Source organism: Jaculus jaculus, chromosome X, assembly GCF_020740685.1.
Source record: "Jaculus jaculus isolate mJacJac1 chromosome X, mJacJac1.mat.Y.cur, whole genome shotgun sequence".
Classification (NCBI taxonomy): Eukaryota; Metazoa; Chordata; class Mammalia; order Rodentia; family Dipodidae; genus Jaculus; species Jaculus jaculus.
In genome coordinates this window covers 107,481,578-107,498,486 of record NC_059125.1, presented here as the reverse complement: position 1 = coordinate 107,498,486, position 16,909 = coordinate 107,481,578, and the positions used below count along the sequence as shown (strand labels likewise).

The following is a 16,909-nucleotide window of genomic DNA, read 5'->3' as shown; positions in this document are numbered from 1 at the left end:
GGGGAAATGAGCCTCGAACCGGGGTCCTTAGGCTTCACAGGCAAGCGCTTAACTGCTAAGCCATCTCTCCAACCCTGTTTGTATATTTTTGATACACAAATTCCTCTGTGCTCAAATTATCTGCTGTACTAGTATAGTAATTGGCTGCATAGGCTTGTTGACTAGGACAATTGGGCTATAGTACTCAGGGTTGTGTATGAACAGTGTATGGTTACACAATGATGAAATTGCCTAATGATGTATGCATTGGCAAGAATCTCTGTCCTAAAATCACTGCATGAATTTGAGAAGTGGGACTTTGGGGAAGGTTATTGGATTATGAGTTAGTCATGGATTAATTCATTCAATGGATTAACTTAATATAAAGGGATTGGCTCTCACATGATACTGCCACTCAACCTTAATTTCTCAGATGTCAGCATTCTTAAAACGTAAAACATTTTTAAATAATAAATTACTGAGTCTATTTTATTTTTTGCATTTATCACAACAAACAAATGGATTAAGAAAAGCCCTGCTAAGGTGACAATGGAAATGTCAAAACAAGCAAGGTAGAAATGAAAGAAAAGACACAGAACAAGTTTCAGTTTGGGACCTAAGAAGTCTAAAGGTCCTTGATTCTCTATGAGATCATTCTTTACATGGCAATGGAACTGTTACACTCTCTGAAATATTTCCTAAGTAGCTTTCTAAGACACTGTGGAAAAAACACTAGGTATTGATTTGTAGCTTAGGGAAAGCAACATGTCCTGTCTTCTTTGTATGTTCATTATGGTTTGAAATTAGTATCCCTTAATTTTGAAAATTCATAATGTAGAGATCATGGTCTTGCTCTGCTTCTCCATCAAATATGACTTTTTTTTTAATCCGGGGTTGGTTAGAAAATTTAGACTAAGCCAGGCATGGTGGCACATGCCTTTAATCCCAGTACTTGGGACACAAAGGTAGGAGGATTGCCATGAACTCGAGGCCACTATGAGACTATATAGTGAATTCCAGGACAGCCTGGGCTAGACAGTGAGACTCTACCTCAAAAAAAAAAAAACAAAACAAAACAAAAAAAAAAACAAAAACAAACAAAGAACAAACAAGAAAAGCAATTTAAGTTAAATTGAATTCAAAGGCTTAACAAGCACAACAGGTCTCCTACATTATTGTTTCCTGTCCTTAGTGTTCTCTGTCATATCAGGTTTCTATGCCTATCCATTTCTGGGCCACAGTCTGATTGCAAGCAAATCACTTAATCTGTCAGCAGATCATTTTCTCTGTTTATAGAGCAAGGGTGATAGTCTTACCTCCTGCTGACCCTGGATAGCTGGTGTGAGGATTTATGGAACAAACCACAGAAAAGTAGTGGAAATCCTTTAGAGATAGAAATCCTAGAAGTAAAACGCACTGCCCTTCTTATTAGATTTTGAATCTATTGTTTGAAAAAGCCAGAAGTCACATTTTCCATCAGACATAGCACATGGGTAAGAAAAATAATGCTTTTAAAGTATATGTGTTTGAAATGTCCAGATATTTTTCAAAAGTCATAAAATTGTAGTTCCAAAATTGTCTATAAAATGATTTTATAGAGTTCCTGAAAGTGTTCGTGGACTGAGTTTGAAGCCTTTTCTTTCTACTGTGTTGAAGTGATGGAGAGGCTATTTTACAATTATGTTAGATTTTGAGGTCTTAGTGCTAAGTGAATCAATACTGACTCTGTAAAATGGGAATAGATATTATTTGCAACCAAAGTTAGGAAGAAATACTAAGTGTAGGCTTTATTTTGTCCTAATCAAAATATCAAATAGCACCCTTACAATTGTAACATGTACCATCTTAGGGAAAAAATAAGACACCTATATTGTGTTTTCATCTATCTGTTTATAAATTAACACTGAGGTAACCCAAAAGAGAAAAATAGCTTTGTTAGGTTCTGGATTCATAAGTCTAAATTTGGATATTTGGAAAAAAATTGATTAATTGTAGGACTCTTAAAATAGACTCATCCATCACAAGTTATTTGTTCTGTATTATCTGTATGTTACAATATAACCTTTGCTGTGTTTAATCCAATGAAATAAGAATGCTACTGTTTTATCATCTAATACTAAAATGTTGGGATGATTCAATGCATGTGAAATTAATTTAAATTACTAATGAGTAAAAACTTATTTTGGGACTGTTCATTCTGTTTAGAAATAGGAAAAAAAAATGAAGCCACTGAAAGGAAATGTTACAAATGTAATTAGTAGTGAGGTGAAGCTTTGAGCTAGAGTACTTTCCTAGCATGTACAATGCTTCAACTCTATCTCAAGCACACCAGACCCTGAACAAAAAAAAGGGAAAGATGCTATTAAATGATAGTAGGACATATTATTACATTCGTATATGGAAACCAAAGCAAATCCTGTACTTTCTGCAAGAGACACTCTAATTTCCAGTTTAGAAATAACCTTGAAGTTAAGAAAGTCTAAGTTGAAAGAAATGGTATCTATTAGGATAATTTCTGACCTTCTGAATGTACAGCTAAGCTACTGCAACATTTGCATTTGATTTTATTCATAAAATACTGATTATAAGATATTTTGAGACCTATAATATTTAATACATTTGTTTTATTTAATTGAAATTATTGGACGCATTAAGGAACTATTTGCAAACAAACAAATGAGCAACACAAAATGTAATGGTATTTACAAGACACTTTGGGTTCTCTCCAATGGTTTCCATGACGATAGCATCATTCCCCTTAGTGAAATAAGAGTTATTATGATTGCCTTCAAATCTCTTGTTTATTCTCAAGTTGGCAGCATTGATTTAGAGTAAGTGCACTCTTTAACTGTCATTAAGCACACAGTAATAATTACCAATCTGGCTTTTAGTTGTACCTACCATCTACCATTCTACCTACCTCCATATAACTTTGTGAATAAAGGATAAGAAAGAGACAGAAGGTTGAGTGGCCATATTTCCCCTGGGGAAATAACATCTCTGTATGTGAATTAAAACCAATGCTTAAAAATATTTGCCTAAAGATTATTCCCTTTGCAGGAAGTAGGGGCTGGATTCTAGTTTCATGGTCACAGGGCTAACAGAAGACAGTTGTGCATAGATTTTTTTGTGTGAAATTTATTTTTGCCAAATATTACCTTTCTTGTAGCTTTCTACTTAAATTTCTTTGTTCCATAACTTGCTTTTGTATAATTTGTCTCTTTAATCAACTTCTTTATAGGTCTTGAAACACAGCTGGTACCCCTCAGGTCTGGTTAAGGCAGTGAGAAAATTAAAAAGTTTCAAACAAATAGCAGGATGAATACAATGTTGTATTTATTAGCATTGGTGAAATTTTGGAAAAGCATAAGTCCCTTTTCCCTCTAAAGTATAAAAATTTTTATATAGTGATTTCCTTGGACATTTTTACATAAGAATTTTCTGATTTTTAGGTATGTGTGTGTGGTGATTGTACATATGTGCATGTGTGTGGAACACATATAGGACATTGTCATTCTCAGGAATGCCATATACTTCTTTTTGTCTACCATTGTCCTGTAGTTTACCAATTAGGCTAGATTGGCTGGACAGTGAGCTCTTGGTATCCTCCTCAGTTCACCTCTGCAATGCTGGAATTATAAGTATCTGCCATCACACTAGGAATTAAAAAAATTCAGGTGAGTTCTGGGGATTTAACTCATGTCCTCATGTTGGAGAGGGAAGCACTTTACCAACTAAGTTGTCTCCCCAGCTCTAGTGATGCTCTTTTTATAGAACTCCACCATCATCTAAATAATCCTCTTCGTATTTTATCTTTTATCATTTACTCCATATACATTTTGACCTTTTCATGTGGATTTATTATGGAAAAAGTGAGTAACTCATATGTGGTAGGGCTTGCAAGTGAAATAAAGGAAATTAGATTTAGCATTAAAATGTCTGCCATGTACCCATGGACTCACCTATGTTTATTCCTTTGGGTAACTCAAATTTACTAATACAAATTTGAGTCCAGATAAATATAGCACATAGAAAATAAATAAAATCAAGTACAAACGTAAACAAATGAACAAGATAACCTTCGAATGATAGTAAAAGATTTTCTGGTATAAATGATATGAGTATTATGTCCCTGACTCCAAGTATCTTCCTTTAATGTTTTTATGGCTCCAGTAATCTTCATTCCATTGGGTTTAGCCATTGTCTATCCAGTAATTCTCTTCAGCTATAAGTTTTCTTTGAGAAACAATCAATGAGTCTTCAGAGAAAAAATGTTTATCAAATGTGTCTTTAGTTTCTGTTGTTAACTTGATCAGATTAGAAATCAAATGACAGACATGCCTCTTGTGTGGGTCTATGAGGATGTTTTCATGAAGGATTAACTGAAGGAACAAGTCCTTCCTCCAGAATTGGCGTCCTTATGGTGGTGGACCTTATATAAAGAAGTGTTGACAAAACAGAGCCTTTCATCTGGCTGTCCACTCTGATTGATGGTGAGTGCAACTGCCCTGTTGGTGATATCATATTTAAAGTTAACCACGAAATGAACAAAGGCAGAAAATCTTAAATATCAAAGAAATTTGAAAGAAATTCAGATTCATGGACATTGGAGCATAGTGGAGTAAAGACGAATAACACTTCAGGAATCTGACAGGCCTTCAGAGCCAAAATTTGACTGTTGAGATACAAAGCCTTATGAGCTGAGAAGCTACTAGATTCGCAGACTCTCCAGGCTGCATGCAGTCTAGTGGTCTAAGTAGCTCCTGGGTTCTCAGATACTCCAGTTTGCACACGGCTATTATTATACTGTTCATCCCATATCTTGTGAGCTAATCCTATCAGTTTTGTTATTCTAGCAACCCTGATTAATAACATCAGACTACTCATTACTAAAGATATGATCAAAAAGACCATGAGGATACTGAACATTTGAAAGTGAAAAAGATAGAGGAGAAAACAGAGAGGATATACAGGCAAACAAACCTAGTTTGCACTTTCATTTGAGATGCATTGTTTAACTTTAAATTTTCCTTCTGAAGCTGATGGTTTAGATTTTATTTATAGGTGCATGAATATGTCTATAGTAAGTACTTTTAAGTCCAAATGAGAAAGCAATTTAGAAACTTGAAATTTTTTGCCTGGCTAAACAAAATTGTACATTATGAATATATCAGTTTTGTTCTATCTTTATATGGATGATTCATAGAGAAACATCACTTTGTGATATTTTGAGTGATGTTAAAGTCATCAGATGCATCATTGGTCATGGCAAATTATAATATGCCTTTCAAAAAATTTTCAGCAGGTGTTTTACTGGGTTTGACAGCTGGATTTCACCAGTGCAGCAAACACAAAATGACTATTTACATATTTTCAACTGATTTATTTAATAATGAAAACAGGCAAACCTTTATCCCTTTTGTATCCAAGAAGACTGAGACAGAATATGTTACCACCATTATTTTATAATACAGGATAGATAGTCTTCTACCTTTCCATTTGCTTCAATAATTATTTCAAGATGCTGCATTGCTTACATAAAATAGCCTTCAAAATAGTAAGGTTAGGTCACTAAGACTGGTAGCACCTGCAAATTTATGTAGGAACACATCTGAAAATGTTTGTCTATGATTCAAAGATTTTTTTTTATCAATTATAACCTTTAAAGTAGGATAGCTACATAAAAATATCAGAGGCCAAATGCTTCTGCAAAGATTTCACTGATCAATGAGACTAAGGTTTTCAAATCAAAAGAGAGTAGATTCTAATGACATTAGGGAAGCAGATCTATAGAATTAACATTTTTAAACTTTAAAAATACTTTTATATATTTTCATGTGTGTGTATGTATGTATGTGCTTGCCAGGCTCTCTTAACCACAAATGAATATCAGACATATGCATTATTTTTATGTCTGGCTTTATGTGAGTGGCTTAACAATTGACTCTGGGGGCTGGAGAGATTGCTCAGTAGTTAAAGGTGTTTGCTTGCCAAATATGCCAGCCCAGGTCTAATTCCCCAATTCCCATGTACAGCCAGATTCACCAAATGGTATATGCATCTGGAGTTCACTGCACTTTCAAAGGGCCCTGGCTCACCTATCTCTCCCTACATTGCCTGTATATATATATCATATTTAAAGTTAACCACGAAATGAACAAAGGCAGAAAATCTTAAATATCAAAGAAATTTGAAAGAAGTTCAGATACAATTTCTAGATTCCCAATTTTCAATCAAAGACTATCTTCTCTCAAGGATTTGAATTTCTAAGGTTAGCATACTTGCATACTCATTCAGTTTTTCTTCCATTCATATACTAGAAGCAAACTACTAACACATAGAAAGGGAATCTTTTCTAATATTTGGCCCCCTTCTCTCTGGAGTGCATCTTTTCTCTTTTAGGTGTACAGAAAAGAGCAATGTTGATAGGCGAATGATTTAGGAGAACACGTGTAGTTGGAATGGTTGCAAAAAATATTGTTTATATTTTTGGGGTTATTTGAAGTTCCAATTGACATTCCTATGGCATACCCCCACAGTTGAATTACAGCACTGTTTGCAATTTTTATTATGCACTATAACATTTAGAAGCATTAATATGCTAATTTCCTAAGTCTTTTACCTCAAAGCTCTCTCCACTTTAAGGTAATTCTTGACAGTCATTACTTAGAAACATAAGGGCAAATGGAGGAAATAGGGAGGAAGTAATCAATTTGAAATCTATTTTAGGCATAGTGGCAGAGAACAGTTGCAAAGGAAGACTTCCAGGAGCAATAAGAGTCCAAAGCCAAGAATTGTGATTAGAAGAAAGTACAATGAGGAATAAGTCTTGTCTCCATCACCAAAGGTATTAAGAGATTCTGGGAACTGCAGGAAGAGGGAGAAGATAAGGAGAAACAAGACAGAGAACACCTATTGTTACTTTTGAAACATGATTCTGCAAATTCCTCTACCCAACCATGTCCTTGGGTTTGAATTGGGATAATAGAAACTGTACATAAATTAGTAGGTCTGACAGAATAGAAAGAACTGATGTTTAAATGTGCAAATGAACTTCAAAGTGGTCATAGAACTTGAATTTTTTTTCTAGTGTCAATATAGTTAAGCTACAATTGCATAGAAATGGTGTGTCTAATTGTGGTGGATCTAAGATAGAGAGCATACAACTATTCCATTAATTTCCTGAAGCCTAAGGGAGAAAAGATAAAGTTTTAAAATACTACTTGTCTCCAATGAGTAGAAAACAGTTGCTAAGAAAGGGATGACAAACCTAAAAATGACAGGACTAGGAAGATAGAGTGCCCTGCAGAGATAATAAACTAGAACCCATAGTGCATTTCACCAGATGCTATCAAGAACACCTGCCAAGGACCAAAGAGCAGATATCTCTTCTCAATAATGAAAGATCCTTAGAGATTTAATGTAACTCTTAGAAGAATTTAAGTTATATGAAGAAAACAATCTAAGAAAATTTATATTTACTGAATTTAATTTGAGTCACTTAGGATAAATTATTTAACAGCAGAAAAAAAAATGGGGATTCAAAGTGTAAACTAGATTGTTTCAGAGAAAAATCATTGTGGACTGTAATGTTTGTATTATTTGAACTCTAAACTGACTTAATTTTATTCTATATGTAGAGAAAGGTCATATATGACGCATAAAACGCAAACACATCAGGAGAATCTTAAACTAGTTAAGCATTGTAAACCTGAGAGAGGAAGTTAATTTCAAGGATGGAAAATATTTGTCAGCTGGAGAAGCTAGGGAATCTATGCTTAACTGACATACTTTCTTCTATTCAACGCTAAGTCACAATGATTCTTGCCTTAGCAAAGGAATTTGGTGGAAGTTCCAGAAGCAATTGTAAAATAAAACTAAGTCACAGTGAGTATACTCTGCCCATGGAGTTCCCGTCAGAAAATAGAAGGCTGTCTCCTACCAGCTAATTGCATTTTACAAAGGGAAATATAAAGTAAGAACAGAGCATAGAGACTTCCTAGTCAGAATTTCAATAAATTTATGTTTTGTCATACCAGGCATCAAACCTTTATCTCTCCCAGAAATGCATAAAATCTAAGAAATCAATTTGTGCAGATGCTTTAAAAATTATTTCCTATTATGAAACCAATTGGTGAAAAATACATACTTTGAAGAAATGGGAGAATGCTATCATAATTTGTTCTGCAATCTCTTTCATGTGCTCCTAGTTAAAAATCAAGAAATAAGATCCAAATTGAATAATTAGTATCAGTTCTCATTCAATCTTGTTGTAGGCACCTTTGATGTGTCTGTAACATGGTATGTACCAGGAACACAGAAATCATTTTGATGTTTTCATTGCTTCCTCCTAAAAGAAAGCCAAGATTTCATATTATTAACTCTTTTCACTGAAGTATTACCTGAAGTTTCCTCCACAGCCAAAAATCAGAGGCAAACAAACACAAAATTTTCCATATTCCCCTTCCTTTTTAAGGAAGATACAGGCAACAAAAAATATTAAGGAGTTTATTTAGGCACTTAAAATATCCTATCCCAAACATTAATGTATACTATGACAGAAGATTTAGTAAATTTTGACTAAAAGTTCACAAGAAGAGCAGTTTCTGCTTTCCAAATTTAAATAGCATCCTACTTTTTTAACTGGTAATGAAAAAAAAAATTCTCTAAGGCAGAACTTCTATGTACTGAAAGGAAGTAAGTGCCTTATTACTTGCTTGGCTCACAGCAATTAATTCTTTTTATTAGTTAGTAAAGATGTCATTCCTTGTAATGTGTACACTTCATATTCAAAGTGTACCACTAAATCTATTCTTCGAGGTATTTGAGAGTGTTGCTAAGTGGTAGAGTACTTACCCAACAGACCTTGAGCTTAATCTCCAGCATGGAAAAAGAAAATGAAAAGATAATTCCTTCAACACAAACAAATTAATAGTACAGCAAAAAATAAATAAAGCACCTTTTAAATAACTTCCTTTAAAGTCCATGCTAAAAATGAATAAGGATAGGGAATTGAGCCCAGCTTGTCCTTTCTAATACAAAACCCCATTGTAATAGCCTACCTTGAATACTCCCACTTCCTCTAGGAAAAAAAAAAAAACCCATGAACAATTTTAATAACATCAAATGATGGTGAAATTCTAGAGATAATCCCTAACCTGTACAACAAATCTGTGTTAATATCCACTGGTATGTAGGTGACTGGAAATCCAGACACTTATGCTTGGGTTGGCATGTTAATCCTCAATCAATCTAATCCATATTAAGTCACCTAATTCAAGAATAACAAAAGTTTACTCAAATCTACTGTTCTCATTTTATTTAATTTATGGAGAAATTGTAGAGCACATAAAAAAGGAGTGATGGAAGCAGTACTGCAGAGATTTTTTTTGTCACTTACTTTGAATGTCAGCTGCAATTTTTAATTTTCACATTTTGACAAATATGCCCAAATGGGGACTGATCTGAAATGTGCCAAAATCTCACAGTAGTGTCATTAGCGGAAGAGCACATAGACTTAAACATGTTTGTTTAATCTTACATCCCACATGCAGGGCTATACTTTGAGAACAAATCACTAAATAAATATTTTATTCATCCCTTTGTGAATAGACTTTCACCTTCCAGAAGGGTTGTAGCTAGAGTGGTTGAGCTGATGTGGGAGACTTAAAGGCCAGAAGTTTTAAATTTTAGTGAAGTCCAATTTATGATTTTTCTCCTATGGATTATACTTTGAGTATCATGTGTAAAACATTTTACTCACAACTTAAGGTCACAAAGCCTTTTGTCATGTTTTTTTTTTTTCCAGTGCTTAAAGTTTCAGTGCCTAAATTCAGGTCTATCATCCATATGGAGCTATGTTTTTCATAATATGTGAAGTAAAGTTAAATTTGTCTTTGTTTACATATGGATATGCAGTTGTCTTAGATCATTTATGGAATGAGTATTCTTTTTTCATTGGATTTCCTTGTCAAATATCAATTCATAAAAAAACAAACATTTCTTTCAAGACCTTTAAATCTGTTCCATTGACCATGTATACTCTGATACTAACGCCATATATCTGCATGTACCCTATTCCTATATTAGTACATTATGCTTGTTTGCATTAAAGTATGACTCTTTTAGCTAAAAGCTTTCAGCCTTTTCTTCCTCCCTCCTTCCCTCCCTTCCTCCATCCTTCCCTCCTCCCTCCCCCCTCCCTTCCTCCCTCCTTCCCTCCCTTCCTCCTTCCTTCCCTCCTCCCTCCCCCCTCCCTTCCTCCCTCCTTCCCTCCCTTCCTCCTTCCTTCCCTCCTCCCTCCCTCCCCCCTCTCTCCTCCCTCCCTCCCTCCCTCCCTCCCTCCCTTCCTTCCTTCTTCCCTTCCTTCCTTCCTTCTTACCTTCACCAAGGTATTAGGAATAGAAACTGGATTTAACATTACTTACAAAGCTAAGATAGCAACAGTATTCACTCTTCTCATACTATACAGATCTGCACTATGGTTGGAAGACAAGGGTAAAATCAAAGATATATAATTAATCAAACTTCTTAGTAATAATTTCCTTAAGTTTTCAAGTTGCTCTTTGTGAACCACTTGGGGTAGACTTCATTTCACTATGGTAAATTCATTACTCTTAAAGTTTTCTTTGGTTTATTCATTATAAACCTCCTTTTGATAGGATGCCATTACTACACTCTTACATCCAGATTTCAATGTATTTATGGTAGTTTGAACTTATGTCTTCCAATAGGCTCAGGAGTTTTATTAGCTTGTGACTTAGATTTCCAGCTGCCTGGCTGGAAGAGATGTTTGGAGGGGTAGTTTGGATCCTGGGGTCCAGCCCAATGATGTGTTTGAGTACTGATTGGACCTTATTTCTAGCCTAAAGGTATGCAAAGTGCTTGAGCTATGCCTGGGTTCCTTGCTGTCTTGCTGCCAGTTTTGCTCTTTCTTTTCCCTTTTCTTGGATCTGTGAAAGGGGGCCAGATTCTTCTGCCATCAGTGGGACTTCCCCTGGACCTGTAAGCTTCAAATAATTCCCTTCTTCCCATAAATTGTGTCTTGTTCAGTAGTTCATCCCAGCAACATAGAGCTGTATACAACAGTATTTTTTTTTATATTCTGGGAGAATTTAAATACAGGTCCAGTGAAAATTCTGATAGATAGCAACATGATGAATTGGTATCCCGAATTAATTGCTTTATTGGCTACTTTAAGAAGATAGACATAGCTTTTTTGTTGTTGTTTATTTTTGCTTATTTATTTCAGAGCAACAGACAGAGAGAGGAAAAGGCAGAGAGAGAGAGAAAGAGAGAGAGAGAGAGAGAATGGGTGCACCAGGGCCTCCAGCCACTGAAAAGGAACTCCAGACGCATGCACCCCCTTGTGCATCTGGCTAACGTGGGTCCTGGGGAATCAAGCCTCAAACCAGGGTCCTTAGGCTTCACAGGCAAGTGCTTTTGCTGGCTCAGCTTTGTAAATAATGTGCAAGCTAGTGGCTCCCATTTACAGTATGATGGTGAAGGGAAGAAATAAGGAAGAGGTTAGAAAGGAAAAGACAGAAGCCATTATCAGCAAAGCACACTGATCCAAGGATCCTGAACATCTTTAAATAAACATTTTATCACCAATATATGGTCTTGAACTAGAAAACTTGTCACTGTTTATCAAACTGTAAGGAGTAGCCAACAGATATTACTAACAAACAGAATACATCATACCTTCTTTGCTGGGCTCCGGATTTCTTTCCCAAGACATGTGTTTTAGACTATGTAGCTCTACAGATACTTTCCCCCATAAATGTACAAAATAAATAGCTTATATAACCAACCAACCCAATATATTCATTATGTTTCCTATACTGGAGTGTAGAATACATATCTGAGTCAAAATGTGAGATGTTTCTGTTGTTATACTGTGGGTACATTACAATCATTCCCTTAAATGAATCCTGTTTGACTGCCTTTTTTGAGACAGGGTCTCATTCTATGCCACAGACCAGCATTGAACTCATTAGGCATACCAGGTAAGCCTAAAATTTATGATTCAGGCCTGGATTTAATGTCTTTCCCTTGTATGTGTCAGCCTGATTCATAATTACCCATACTGAGCTACTGCTCTCCATTCCCTGAATTTATCACATGTCCTGTTATTTCTTGGTTGTTGTTTTTTTTTCTGTTGAAAACAGTATCATAACACACCTTCACTCTCAAATTCCTACCTGTTTCCCATGTTTACTTTTAGAATAATGTCCCCAATGAAATCTTCTCTGATTCATCTGAGAGTTAATTCATTATCTCAAATATCATATATAATTATTTCATTTCCTCCTTAAAATATTATCCTTGTTAGCCAGCTGTAGTGGTGCATGCCTTTAATCCCAGCAATTTGGAGGCAGAGGTAGGAAGGTCACCTAGATTTCGAGGCCACCCTGAGACTACATAGTGAATTCCAGATAAACCTGGGCTAGAGTGAGACTCTACCTCAAAAAAAAAAAAAGTATTATCCTTGTTATTCTTAATTGTCAATTTGTTTGGGTCAAGAATCATGTAAAAGATATACCACCTCTGGGCAGGTCAGGGATTTCCTGGAAGGAGTAACTGGCAATACTGCTCTCCGCCAGAGTGGATAGCCCATTGTGGCAGCCTAGATATGAGGATTTTTGTGCTGCTTTTGAATTACTGCCTTCACTTCTTAATGGTGAGTACATTTACCCTGTTCCTCCAGACCTTTGCTAACATTGGAATCCAGCTTCTTCAGCCTTCCAGCATGAGCTAATGGCCAGTATCTCTTCAAATCCTCCAAACCTTTAGCACCGGATAGGGACTGCTGAGGAATACAATTTCATTAACTTATTTACTACAAGTTTTTCACACTGCAGACAGTAATGTGACTAGCCCTCCCATATCATGATAGGCGATCTTACAAATGTCTTTAGTAATATATATACTCATTCAACAAATCCAGTTACTTTAAAAATGCTCATACACTCCTCATAGTTGCAGTTCCCAACACAGGGGCTTAATATAAAAAGAGAGTTATGTAATAATGGCTAATAGTAGTACTAAAATAGTACTGATAAGTAATAGTTAATAATAAGTAAGTTTTACCTTTTTATGCATGTTATATTCACTTTCTATCCATTAGTAAAATCATACATACTATATACTCTTTGGGTCTCAATTTTGCAAATAAGGAAACAAAACCACAGAGGTATTAAGTTATACATGTAGTATATTGAAACCACAGCACCTACCTATTCCTAAACTCTTTAAGTGGAGATAGTACAATGTTACCCACCTGAGTGAGAAATCCTAAATTCCTTCCAAGTTAGAAGCTGTAGGATTTCAAGCATAACAAGACTTCTCCTAATGTGTACAGATCATTTATTTTAACCTACATGTTAGATTTTCATAGTTCCCAGGGAATGGCTATTGAGCAGGCAGAATGATTTGGTTTGATCACAGCATAGAGCCAAAGGATGTTGAAGGAACAAGGTGACATTAGTTTTACATCCCACAGGCAATTGAACCATTTTAAAATAAGAAAATTTCATGAAGCAAGTGCTTCCTGTGCCCATTGATGCAGTCTGATTGAATGTCAAGATCTGCTTTATACCCCAAAACACAAGCCAAAGATATTGTAAATGAAGGAAAAGGTGAAACATATATGGGAAAAAGGAAGTAACTATAAGACACTGTTGACTTTAAGTTAATTTAATTCTTGAAGTTGCCAGTCTGGGGAGTGGCCCAGCATATAGTCAGAGTATAGTGTAATTTGTAGCAAGGCTAGCTTTGAAATCCTCAGGGTACAGTGTTATACTGAGAATGATATAATAGACTTTCAATGAGTTTAAACTTTCCATTTGCACCATTACTCTCTCAATGATGTGCAACTATTTGCCCTGAAGAATAATAAACCTGCAGAATTGAACCTAGTTAAGAACTCTAAATGTTACATCTTTCACTTTCTTAACTTCTAATCCTGAGCAGACTGTAGTACTTTTATAGACAGAAACAATGGTGCATGTTTGAACAAAGATCTACTATCTTCAAAGATAGGAGCTATTATATGTAGTCTATAACAGTTTTTGCTCCCTCATGTTCTATATGTCATTTACTTCTTTATAAAATTTGTCAGGATTACAGTGAAATCCATGTAGGAAAATTTGCATTGATTGTGCATTCTAAAGAAGAGATCATGAGCTAAGAATCTCAGTCTCCAAGTGTCAGAAAGTATGCTCAGAGCAGTTGCATCATAGCCTATACAACATCAAGGAGGAAGGATTTTCACCATTTTCATGATTCAGTGTCACGAATGAATGTTATTGTTATTACTAGCAGACCTCTTTAAGTTGATTGGTCCATACTTATTTTGTTTAATTCATTTCAAAAAGGACATAAAGCTTACATTTTGATCTTGTTTTATGATTAGCACTAGCATTTGGAGGAAAGGAAATGAGAATGACTTAAATTTTGACTTTGTAACCACCAAGGATCATTACTCTTGGAGGTTTTCTAAGCTGTGACCTCCATTTTTATTTTTCATTAACCTGATTCCTATGGGACCAGAACATCATCCAGCCGGATTTGTGGGATGCATTCTGACAAATGAAGATGTCCTTAACTACAAATGCTTCTAAAACCAGGAGCTTATGTATTAACAAACAAATGATTTTCTGCTAAAATACAATGAGTAAGATATTGGAGTACTGAGTAATCATGCTTACTCTAACGTTTCACCATGAAAAAAAATTCTAGTGCAAATGAGCATCCAGGTGTCTTCTTCTTGCAACTTGTGTGCTAAATTGTTTTTCTTGTTTGCAACCCTATAAAAAGCAAGGTTTATGCCAAAATGTATGGCTTGTAGTATGACAAGGCAGTGATATATATTTTTCCTTCCCCCCCACTGCTATCTTTTTCTTTTTCTTTTACTTTTTTTATTAATTAGTTTTGTACTCAGTGAATACAGACAAGTTGCTACCATTGTTAGCCTCATCCATGTCCTACACCCCTTCCTTTGGCCCCTCCATGTTGAGGTATATGGGTCATGCATTTTGAAGTTAGCACACAGTTATGGGTAGCAGGAAATGTCTCTGCTTTTCATGACCCAATGTGTGCCTCTGACATTCTGTCCACCCCCTCTTCCACAAAATTGCCCTGAGCCATGTCGGGTTCATTTTGGGTTTGCTTCAGTGATGAGGTGTTGGGAGCCTCTGTGTCTCTGACTATCAGATTTGGTAGGAGTTGATTGTTCTATATGGTGATCTCCTTCACCCTTGTGCTAGTATCAGGTTCACCAAGAAAACAATATTCTTGCTTGTTTCACCAATTATTCTTAGTTTCAGTTGGGCCCTTTTGAGGTATGATGGTTTGCCTCTCTCATTAGGATCTGCATGTATCTGAAAAAGAGAAGCAGATTCTCTAATGGAGAGTAAAGTTAGCACCAGATAATGGGTTAACCCTTATTATTTTTTTTTATAGAGAATTTAATAGGTGTAGGCCCTCTTGTAGCCCATGATTGGTGATAGCTTGATAATGGAGAGCAGGCTCATGTTTCAATATGGATCGGACTTGTTTCCCAGATCTAGCTATGGGTCCCGTTCCACTGAGTGGATCAATTAGCCAAATCAAGACCAGTTGTTTCCCACCATGGCTGTGTGCCACTGTTGAACTTGTGTTGAGTATCATGACAGGTTATTTGCTGCTAAGTAGGTTAAACCATGAGTTGCTTGGACAGATATTTGTCATTTTCCCCCAGTCGTCCATGTAGCACCTTCTAGCAATAAACACATTGACTCTCTGGGAAAGCCATGTTATTCCATGTTACTTGTCAACTGCATATGGTGTCTTCAGCAGTAGGGTCTTACCACTAACCTTTGGTGGGTCATCAAGTACTCTGACAAAAATCTATCTTTTAGGAAACCTTGTAGGTCTCTCTGATCAAAAGCTCATTGTGAATGATAGCCACATGCTGGTACTGAGAGTTACAGGTCAGTGCCCACAAAGAGAAGGAAGAAAAATATAACTAATACAAAAGAGTTAGAGAGAAGAGAGAGAGAGAAGATATAGAAGATTAAGGTCAGACTTCATTGTCTCCTCTACAATGCTTTGTGACTCAGGTGTACCCTCTAAGGGCCTGGTGAAGGTTCAACCATTTGGTCTGCCTTTTAGGCTGTAGAATTTTATGATCCCATTGCCATTTGAGTCTAGATTTGTGTTACCCACTCCCTCCCTTACCCTCCCCGCCCTTCCCACCCACCCTATTGACTAGTCCTCAAGATGCTTCCTGGGCACTTTGGCATATTGGGTAGATACAGATTACGTGCTATAGATGAGTGAGACTATGTGGCGATTATCTTTCTGTGATTTGGTAAGTTCACTGAGAATGACCTGTTCCAGGTACAACCATTTTTGTTCAAATTTCATTGTGCCATTTTGTCTTACTGCTGTTTACTCTTCTCTGTAGTATTTATATTTAAAGTAGGATACCATAGAAGATAGATATGTGTTTCAAATCCAAAAATAGATTTCTACTGATGTTATGTTAAGTAGTAACTAATGTGTATATGTGTGGTTGTGGATGTGGTTGGGTGTGTGCATTATGGATAAAGTGAGTGCATAAAATTTTAGTACATCATGCTTTAACTTTGTAAATCCAATTTAATAAACATCAAAAACTTTAAAATACACACTGTAATGTCTGGGTGTTAATCTACAGAAATCACTGCACATGTATTTATGTGCCTTTGCTATTAAAATAATACATGCCTTTGCAAAATAAAATAACTAGGACAGAATTTCCAATTTTGACATAAAACTCTTGTTAATAAAGAAAATTAATGAGAGTGCCCACAGATAATCCGGGGATAAATCTTGATATTATTGGAATAAGGGGAGAGTGTCTCTTATGATTCTTTGATGAGTTATCTGCAAATATTTGTCATAT

The 16,909-nt window shown here is 35.7% G+C and overlaps 1 pseudogene; it reads right to left on the bottom strand.

The window, feature by feature from the left end:
• LOC101602115 overlaps positions 1-10,399 on the bottom strand; it is a 32,744-nt pseudogene extending 22,345 nt beyond the window's left edge.
• Positions 10,400-16,909: the final 6,510 nt, after the last annotated feature.